Raw genomic sequence first — 8,767 nt, forward strand, 5'->3', positions numbered from 1 at the left:
CTCTAGAAGTCTACTACAGCATTGGAGGCTACTGAAGCTTTGGACTTCAGCTCTGTTTTCCTTTTAACACCAGAATGGTAAAGCTCAGAAGCTGCTTATATTTAAATTATTATACAAAAATGTGTTTGTATCTGGAGTTGTTGAAGCCACTCATGACTATGGCTCTTCTTCCCAGTCAACATCATAAAATCTAAGTTTCCGTTAAGGCTCTGGTTGGACTTGAAATATACTACAGTCTCCTTTAAGGCAGTTCAGTGTCCAAGTGGGTTACATAATAATGGGAAGAGGGACTGCCTCTGACATAATCTGATTGGCCTGCTCTTTGATCACCTCCCCCTGAGTGGGGAGCAGCCTTACCAGGCCACAGAAGATGACAATGCAGCCACTTCTGATGAGAATTGATAGACTAAGATCAGAAGGAAGGAGAGGAGGACCTCCCCTATCAGTGGACTTGGGGAGGGGCATGCATGCAGAAAGGTGAGGGAGGGTGGAATCAGAGGGGAGGAAGGAGGGGCTTATGGGGGGATACAAAATGAATAAAGTGTAATTAATAAAAGTTAAATATAAAAATTAAAAAAAAAAAGAGTAAAACAGCAGAGCCTGTCAAGTCCACTGCCTGGGAAACCAGACTCATCTGAAGAGATACCAAGGAAAGGGCAGGACTGATAATCCCCTGAATGAAATGTACTTTTTCTTCCTAGAAGTCCCACTCTTGGGGCTGCTGCTTGTAGACAGTCTACCAAACAGCCCTGTGGAGCCTCTACTATACAGCATTTTTTGAGTGTCAGGTTTTCCTTGTTTTATCTCTTTCTTTCAGATACTCACCAAAGCCTGGGCATGCTTCCCTAGACACTTGGGCTCTTTGCACGCTTATTCTCTGAAGTTCTGTTCTGCCACTTTCTGCCAATCCATTGTCTGCTGACTTCCAACACAGAAGGCACGGCTCTTCCTCTCTCTTTTTGTATCTCCAAGAAGCTACCAGGAATTACTGCTTGCATGCCCTGGTGTTTTTCTCTTACATACTTATAAAACCATACTTGGGCTTCCTTTTTAAACTGTTTTATTGGCAAGAAGAATGATTCAGAAGAAGGGAGCTGAATTTCACCAACACATTTCTGCTATATATGCATATATATATGATATAAATTTAATCATAATTATTTTTCAAACACATTCTCAGTATTCAGAACAGGTTGGCATTGAACTTCTGCCTAACTAAGCCTCTGGAGTGCTTGAGTTTTACTCCTTAGCCATCATGTTATCCTCCACATTTAGTATTGAACCCACAGGAATGTAATAGTATATCATTAAAATTCATGACTTAGGAGATAGCTTAGTGGCTAAAGCAAACAGACCAAAGTTCAAACACACAGAAGCCACTTTAATACAAAGTTGGTGGGTTTGGTAGTCTAGCTTGATTTCTACCTTTGGAATCAGAAACTGAATCCTAAAAGAGAGTTGAGGATCTTGGAATATTGGCTATACTGGAAAACTAAGGCTCAAACTGACTCTTCTTTAATTAATGAGGTGAAAGGGTAATCTAAAAAGATTAAGTCTTGGGTATCCACACACATATATGTACACACATGAAAACAATATTACACAGAGATATGTGCCCATACATATGTGAATGCACACACATACAAATATACCAAAAGAAAACAGATTCAGTAATTCACTGAGGCACTATATTTCCCATTGCTAAAATATCAGGAAATGTGACCTGAAAAAGACTAGATTAGTTAATATTGTATTAACACAATAAAAAGGAAAAAAAATAGCTTTCCGAAAAAGTTGACTGCAATATAAATAGATAGCTTTGTGTGGGAGACTACCTTTTGGTATACATGAGAAACTCATTTGGATATATCCAGCAACCCAAAGCTATCACAGAAGATCTCAGCCTAAAAGAAAATCTTTTAATTTGAAACAATCACGCTACAGAGAAAATATTAAGCCTTAGAATATGTCATATTTAAGACCATGTAAACTATATTATCTCAAATTTTCAAACTACTTTAGTGAATTGCTGGCTAGGAAACAATGTCTGCAGCTTTAATTGTCACAGTGTGACATAGCTAAAATTGAAACAGAGGAAAAAAAACACACACACAAAAAAAAAACCAACCAAAATCCCTGCTGCAAAAATAATAAAGAGAACAATACTAAAGAGAGTGCCCTGGGTGAGGCTTTTTTAGTTGTGAAAGAACTCAAAGAAGTGGGTGGGGTTAAGGAAGTGGGGAAATACAAGGCAAGCCTGGCAGTTTATACAACAGAACATCCCTGGAAGCCTGTGAGAAGTTAACCTGTCATCAATACTTCCTGTGAGTGCTGGTGATAGTGACTATAATAATATCCCAAAGTCTGGTGTTCCCGTCTACTGTACAGCATTAAAAACTGCCTCACAAGTTCACATTCCCACCAGCAGTGGAGGAGGGTTCCCCTTTCTCCACAACCTCTCCAGCATGTGTTCTCACTTGAGTTTTTAACCTTTGCCATTTTGATGGTGTGAAGTGAAATCTCAGGGTCGTTTCGATTTGCATCTCTCTGATGGCTAAGAACGCTGACCATCCCTTTAGGGGTTTCTCTGCCATTATATATTCCTCTACAGATCTGTTTAGCTCCGTACCCTATTTTTTAAATTGGCGTGCATTCTCAGACAATTAAGAAAGGTGTTTCCAAGTGGGTTACATAGCAATGGGAAGAGGGACTGCCTCTGACATAATCTGATTAGCCTGCTCATTGATCACCTCCGCCTGAGGGGGAAGCAGCCTTACCAGTCCATGGTAGAGGACAATGCAGCCACTTTTGATGAGAACTGATAGACTAAGATCAGAAAGGAGAGGAGAACCTCCCCTATCAGTGGACTTGGGGAGTGGCATGCATGCAGAAAGGGGAGGGAGGGTGGGATTGGGAGGGGAGGAGGGAGGGGCTTATGGTGGGATACAAAATGAATAAATTAATTAATTTAATAATTAATTCAATTAATTAATGTAATTAATAAAAATTAAATAAATAAATAAATAAAATTTAATAATAATAAAAAAACAAAAAAGAATAGTGTTTCCTCAAGATCCAGCTATACCACTCCTAGGCTTATATCCAAAAGAAGCTCAAGTACACAACAAGGACATTTGTTCAGCCATGTTTGTGGCAGCTTTATTCGTAATAGCCAGAACCTAGAAACAACCTAGATGTCCGTCAATGGAGGAATGGATACAGAAATTGTGGTACTTTTAAACAATGGAATACTACTCAGCAATTAAAACCAAAAAATCATGAAATTTTCAGGCAAATGTGGAATGTAGAAAAGATCATCCTGAGTGAAGTATCCCAGGAGCAGAAAGACATACATGATACTTATACTTGTATAGACCTATAAGATAGGATATATATATATATATATATATATATATATATATATATAAATTATATAATAAGATAGGATAAACATACTAAAATATGTGTACCTAAAGAAGATAAACAAAAAGAAGACCTGGGGTAAGATGATCAATCCTCACTTAGAAAAATAAATGGTAAGAACACGGGAAGACGGGAAGGAGAAAACAAATGACAGGACAGAAGCTTATCTCAGGGGGCCTCTGAAAGGCTCCACCTAGCAGTGTATCAATGCAGATGCTGAGACTCATAACCAAACTTTGGGCAGAGTGCAGGGAATCATATGAAAGAAGGGGGAGTTAGTATGACTGTGAGAGGACAGGAGCTCCACAAGGACAAAATATATCAGGACACAGGGGTCCTCTATGAGACTGGACCAAGGACCATGTATGGATATAACCTAGAACCCCTGCTCAGATATAGTCCATTGTAGCTCAGTATCCAAGTGGGTTTCCCTAGTAAGGGGAAAGGGAATTATTTCTGACATGAACTCAATGACTTGCTCCTTGACCTCCCCCTTCCCGAGGGAGGAACAGCCTTGCTAGGCCACAGAGGAGGACATGGCAGCCATTCCTGAAAATACCTGATAAGGTAGGGTCAGATTCTCTATTAGTGGACTTGGAAAAGAGGCAGGAAGGAGATGATGGAGGGAGGGTGGGGTTGGAATGGAATGAGGGAGGGGTCTACGGCTGGGATACAAAGTAACCTGTGATTAATATAAAAAATAAAAATTAATTAAAAAAAGAATGACTTAAAAAAAAAAAAGAAAAGAAACTGCCTCGCAGTCAAACCCACTCTGATTTCTCCACTTCCAAGCATAAGTAGGGACTGTTTCTAACAGAAAAAAAAAAAGCTTCTTCCAAAAGGAAATTAATAGTCTTAACATAATCTTTGAGAATCCCACCAATAACCAGAAAAGATGAACCAGAAAATTATACAACAGACACTAGGATGGAGGTCCACAGGCAACTAAAAGCAAGAGAAAAACCCATCTATCCAGTTATTGAGTACAGCTCTGGCAGTTTCCAGAAACCCTAAGGCCTGCTCACAGCACACCTTTATGCAAGCGCCCCACAACAAGTAGGCACTGGACCCCTTTCCCAAATGAAGGCAGTTACCTGTAATATGAGGTTGTACAATGGTGTGCAGAGAATCAATCTGCAGGGATGGAATACTTCCCTCAAGCAGTAAATAGTTCTCCTGACGCCCTTGCAAAGTCAGAACTGAAGACATGTGACCTGTCAGACCCTATGCCTTGTCCAAGGGCGCCTGGCAATGAGCATCTCTGCTGCCTTCTCTAATTATCCAATCCTTTACTTACCATTGAGCATTCACACTGGAAACATTGGCTGAGCCTCTCTTTTTTTTTTTTACCACATTCAGGACATGTGGCTGAGTCAGAGCTGTTAGGGATCCCCTGGGCAGGGCTTTGTCCCTTAATTGCTAGTACTCTGTCTTCACGCTCAGAATATTCTACCTAAACATTTATTTTTATTTTTTCCATCTTTGTTTTTATTTGATTTGTTTGTATTGTTTAAACCAAATGAGTCAGGGTTCTCTTTGGCCTCTTCCATTCAGCTGTACCAACAGAACTAGCAAAAGCAGCTTAGTTTGTATTCCTGTACTCTTGATACGTGATCATTCTACCCTTCTTTAGCAAGAATGTTGCTAATATAGATGAAGTTCCTTGAACATTGGTTACAACATTAGAAACCTTCATCCTCTGAAGTCCTCATTCTGCTCATTGTCAGGTGTCCAGTCATTGATTAGACCTCTAGGCCCTGCAAAGATTCATGTGGTGGGATCTTGGTCTTTAATGTGGGGATGTGGAGACATAATGGAATCTTTAAGAAGTTGAGATAAGGGGAGACAATAAGATTAGTTTGAACTGCCTTAAGTTTGCCTTAATAAAGAATTAATGTAGATCTCTTAAGACACTAACTAGTTTTGATAAATATGTTCATAGGAACACAAGATTAGACTATCATAACACACACCATCCTCTATATATCTTCTTTAAGAAGCAGACAATTGGTTTGGTAGCTACTCTATTTAGGGGTTTTAAAATGTGGCCTAAATTTTCTTGATATATTGATTAGTTTTAGGTATTTTACTGTAACAAATAGAGTTTAAGGAAAGGTAACACAATATATTATCACTCATCATTTTAAAACAAAGAAAAGCAAAAGTGGCCTCTCACCTTGTCCTTGTGGTTCTTTTCAAAGAACCACATCAATGCAAAGGTATCCATACAACAGGAGGAAAGACACATTCTCATCTCTGAACACACTAGGAACCAAGGGACAATCTGAACACACAAATCCTTTCTAACATCAGATCATACACTCTTGTCTTCAAATCTTATTTACTTGAAACTAAACACTTCTTACCAAGCATTCACAGTAAAGTACTCAAGTTTACGACTTTGTTGGACCTTCATTTTTTATGCCATATGATGTATACATAATATATATATATATATATATGATATATATGTCAAACAATTGTGACCACTAAGTCATCTCTCCAGTCCCTTTCTTGCCACCTTGACACATAATAAGTATATTTTTCCTTAATTACCTGCCACTGCTTCTAACAAAGATGTGAGGTGTAGGTCAGATATGGCAATAGAGTTTCCATAGTCTTTAAGGATGATTTGAGTACAAACACAGTATAGCAAGTCAAAAGCTCATAGTGAATGATTAGGAAGTAAATTTTCTATCTATATTAACTATGTAGAAACAGATTTAATTTTAATGATTTGGCTTTGGTGTTTTTTGTTTTTGAAGACAGGGCTTCTCTATATACCCTTGCAAATCCTTGTCCTGGACTTGCTTTGTAGACCAGGATGTTCTTGAACTCACAGAGATCTGCTTCCCTCTGCTTCTCCAAGTGCTGAGATTATATGCACACCATGCCTGGCTAATTATTAGGTTTTTTTTTGTTTTTTTTTTTTTTTGAGGAAAGTAAAAAAGGCACATATAGAAAGAAAGCACAGAAAAAGATGATCACATTAAAGTAGTATCAAAAATAATTTATGAAGACCTGAAGAGGTGTATAAAAGAAAGATAAATATAAAAGAAGAGAGATCCAATTTCATTAAGAAATAATATGTTACTTTTAAAGCATATTAGAGAAGTCTAAATTGAATGGAGCATAGAATTATGGGTAGAGTGATATCAAATGAATGAGCAGAGTAACACTGGCTCTCTTAAGGGAAAACACTGGATGACTAAAGAACATTCATCTACCTCCAAGAAGAGTGACATGTGTACCATGTGTGTTTGATGTGCCTGTCAATTACCAATCCAAAATGACACTTCTGTGTAATTCACTTTCCTCGTTCATATTAAAACTGAAATAGTTCATAAACCATTTTTAATTGATTTCATGTGATATGAGGTAATTTGCAAGATGTCAAACATTATTTTGCATGCTATTACTCAATTCCAAATACTTTAAAGGAATTCCTGAGGGATTTGGAGACACTGAGACTAAACACAACCTTGTCTTAGGAATCGACGTAGATTCTTCTAACTTTGCCCAGAGAGAAAATTCTGGAAGATGATATCTATTACAAAGTTTCCAAGAAGATGTTAGGAAAAAGATTAAGAGTCTGTATATCTGAATGTAAAACAACGGATCATGCAGGAAAAAAATAATAACAATAATAAAAACACATACACAAATACAGCTTTCATCTTTGATGGGGGTGTTTCATTGACAGAGAGAAAAGTCTATGAGAGAAGGAAAAACAAGTTTGACTTTGTAAAGAATTATTTAAAGATAAGGAAAATAAACCATAAGAGAAGAATCTAAAGTAAACATTTGGGGAGCTTTTATTAGTAATTGCTGGTGACAATTGACCCAACAGAAATAATATATAGGCAAGATCTTGAGAAAGTACGTATAGTGTAAATTTACCTCTTCCAGGAGGGAGTAGAGCCTTTTGTTGAGCCATTATATGGAAACTTCAAAGGAGTGTTTAAACTTTTGACATTGTGACATTACATTTTTATCTGTGAAGTTTATCCTTTAACACCGCACAAGAAAATGCATTCTTCAAAAACAAGAAAATCTTGATAAGTAAAGTAAAGAAGAAGATAACAAATAAGAGAAAGCCAAGGGAAAATGAGGGTTGGGTGAACTTTGAATTTTACATAATATTTCATTGAAAGGACCATTTCAGAGGACTGAGACTAGAAACTTTAGGTCAACTAAATATCAGGAACTCTTTTTTACCATCATGCTTGATCATTCAGACAACAGATTTTATTTCTTACTGAGTTATGGGAATACTAGAAGACAATGGCCATTCTCTTGGGATATCAGTTACAAAGGTCTTCAAGTATTTAGAAAACTGACAATTTTGCCATTGAACAGAAACTACACACATTCAAAAGTAATACCACAATATGTAGTATGATGAAAAAAATTCCTACAGAAATTATGACCTTTAGACATAGTCATGCTAACAATTACTGAACAGATATTTTCTTCAATAAAGTTTGAATAAAAGATATGTAAATTATGACTTAAAAATCCTAGACTAGATTCAGTTACGAGGGGCCAAGATGGCAGCACCGGGAGAACACCCTGTCTGAGAAGCGGGACAACACACTACATGCAGCGACCAGCAGACTGAACTCTGGACCCTAAAACAACAGCAATCAATCGTGTTTCCCAGGTGAGGGGAGGCTCCCACAGAGTGGGAATCGGTCGGGTCCACTCTCGGCTGCCCAGCCAGAACCCAGAAGAGAACCCGGCTAACGCAGGCTTTGGGTATCCAGGCTGGTGCTGCAAGCCTGCTTGTCCCGATCACTTTCCCAGGCTGATTGGTGGGCACAAGGGTGCCTGAGGCTGAGAGTCCCAGTCGCAAAAAAAAAAAAAAAAAAAAAAAAAAAAAAAAAAAAAAAACCCACGAGGAAGCAAAGTTCCCAGACTTATCACGGGTCACCCAGTCTTTCCCTGGAAGGTCTCTCCGACCACGGCGGGTACCTTCCGCCATCACAACTGAGCTCCCGCAGTGGGTGGATAGCAGCTGCACGACCAGCTCAAAATCCCTACTCTCTCTTCAGAGGAGGCAGGAGGCATCCAGCAGAATCTGCCACAGACCACATTGTCTGTACCCCAACCCGAGATCGGGGCTGAGAAAACCCAATTCTTTCGGGCACTCCCCCAAATGCCGCCATGACCCTGCTGCAGCGGAGCAGAAGGATAAAGAGGCGCACCGCGGCTTCACAGTGCCAGAACTCTAGTGCTGCTGGCCGCTCCTAGCAAACAAACTACAGCTCAGGATCTGGGACTGTGGTCATTCTACTCGTCCTGAGATTATCCTGGGTCCAGCGCAATAAGGTCTAGCAGCAAG

Source organism: Psammomys obesus, unplaced genomic scaffold (genome assembly GCF_907164565.1).
Source record: "Psammomys obesus unplaced genomic scaffold, mPsaObe1.curated_primary_1811, whole genome shotgun sequence".
Classification (NCBI taxonomy): Eukaryota; Metazoa; Chordata; class Mammalia; order Rodentia; family Muridae; genus Psammomys; species Psammomys obesus.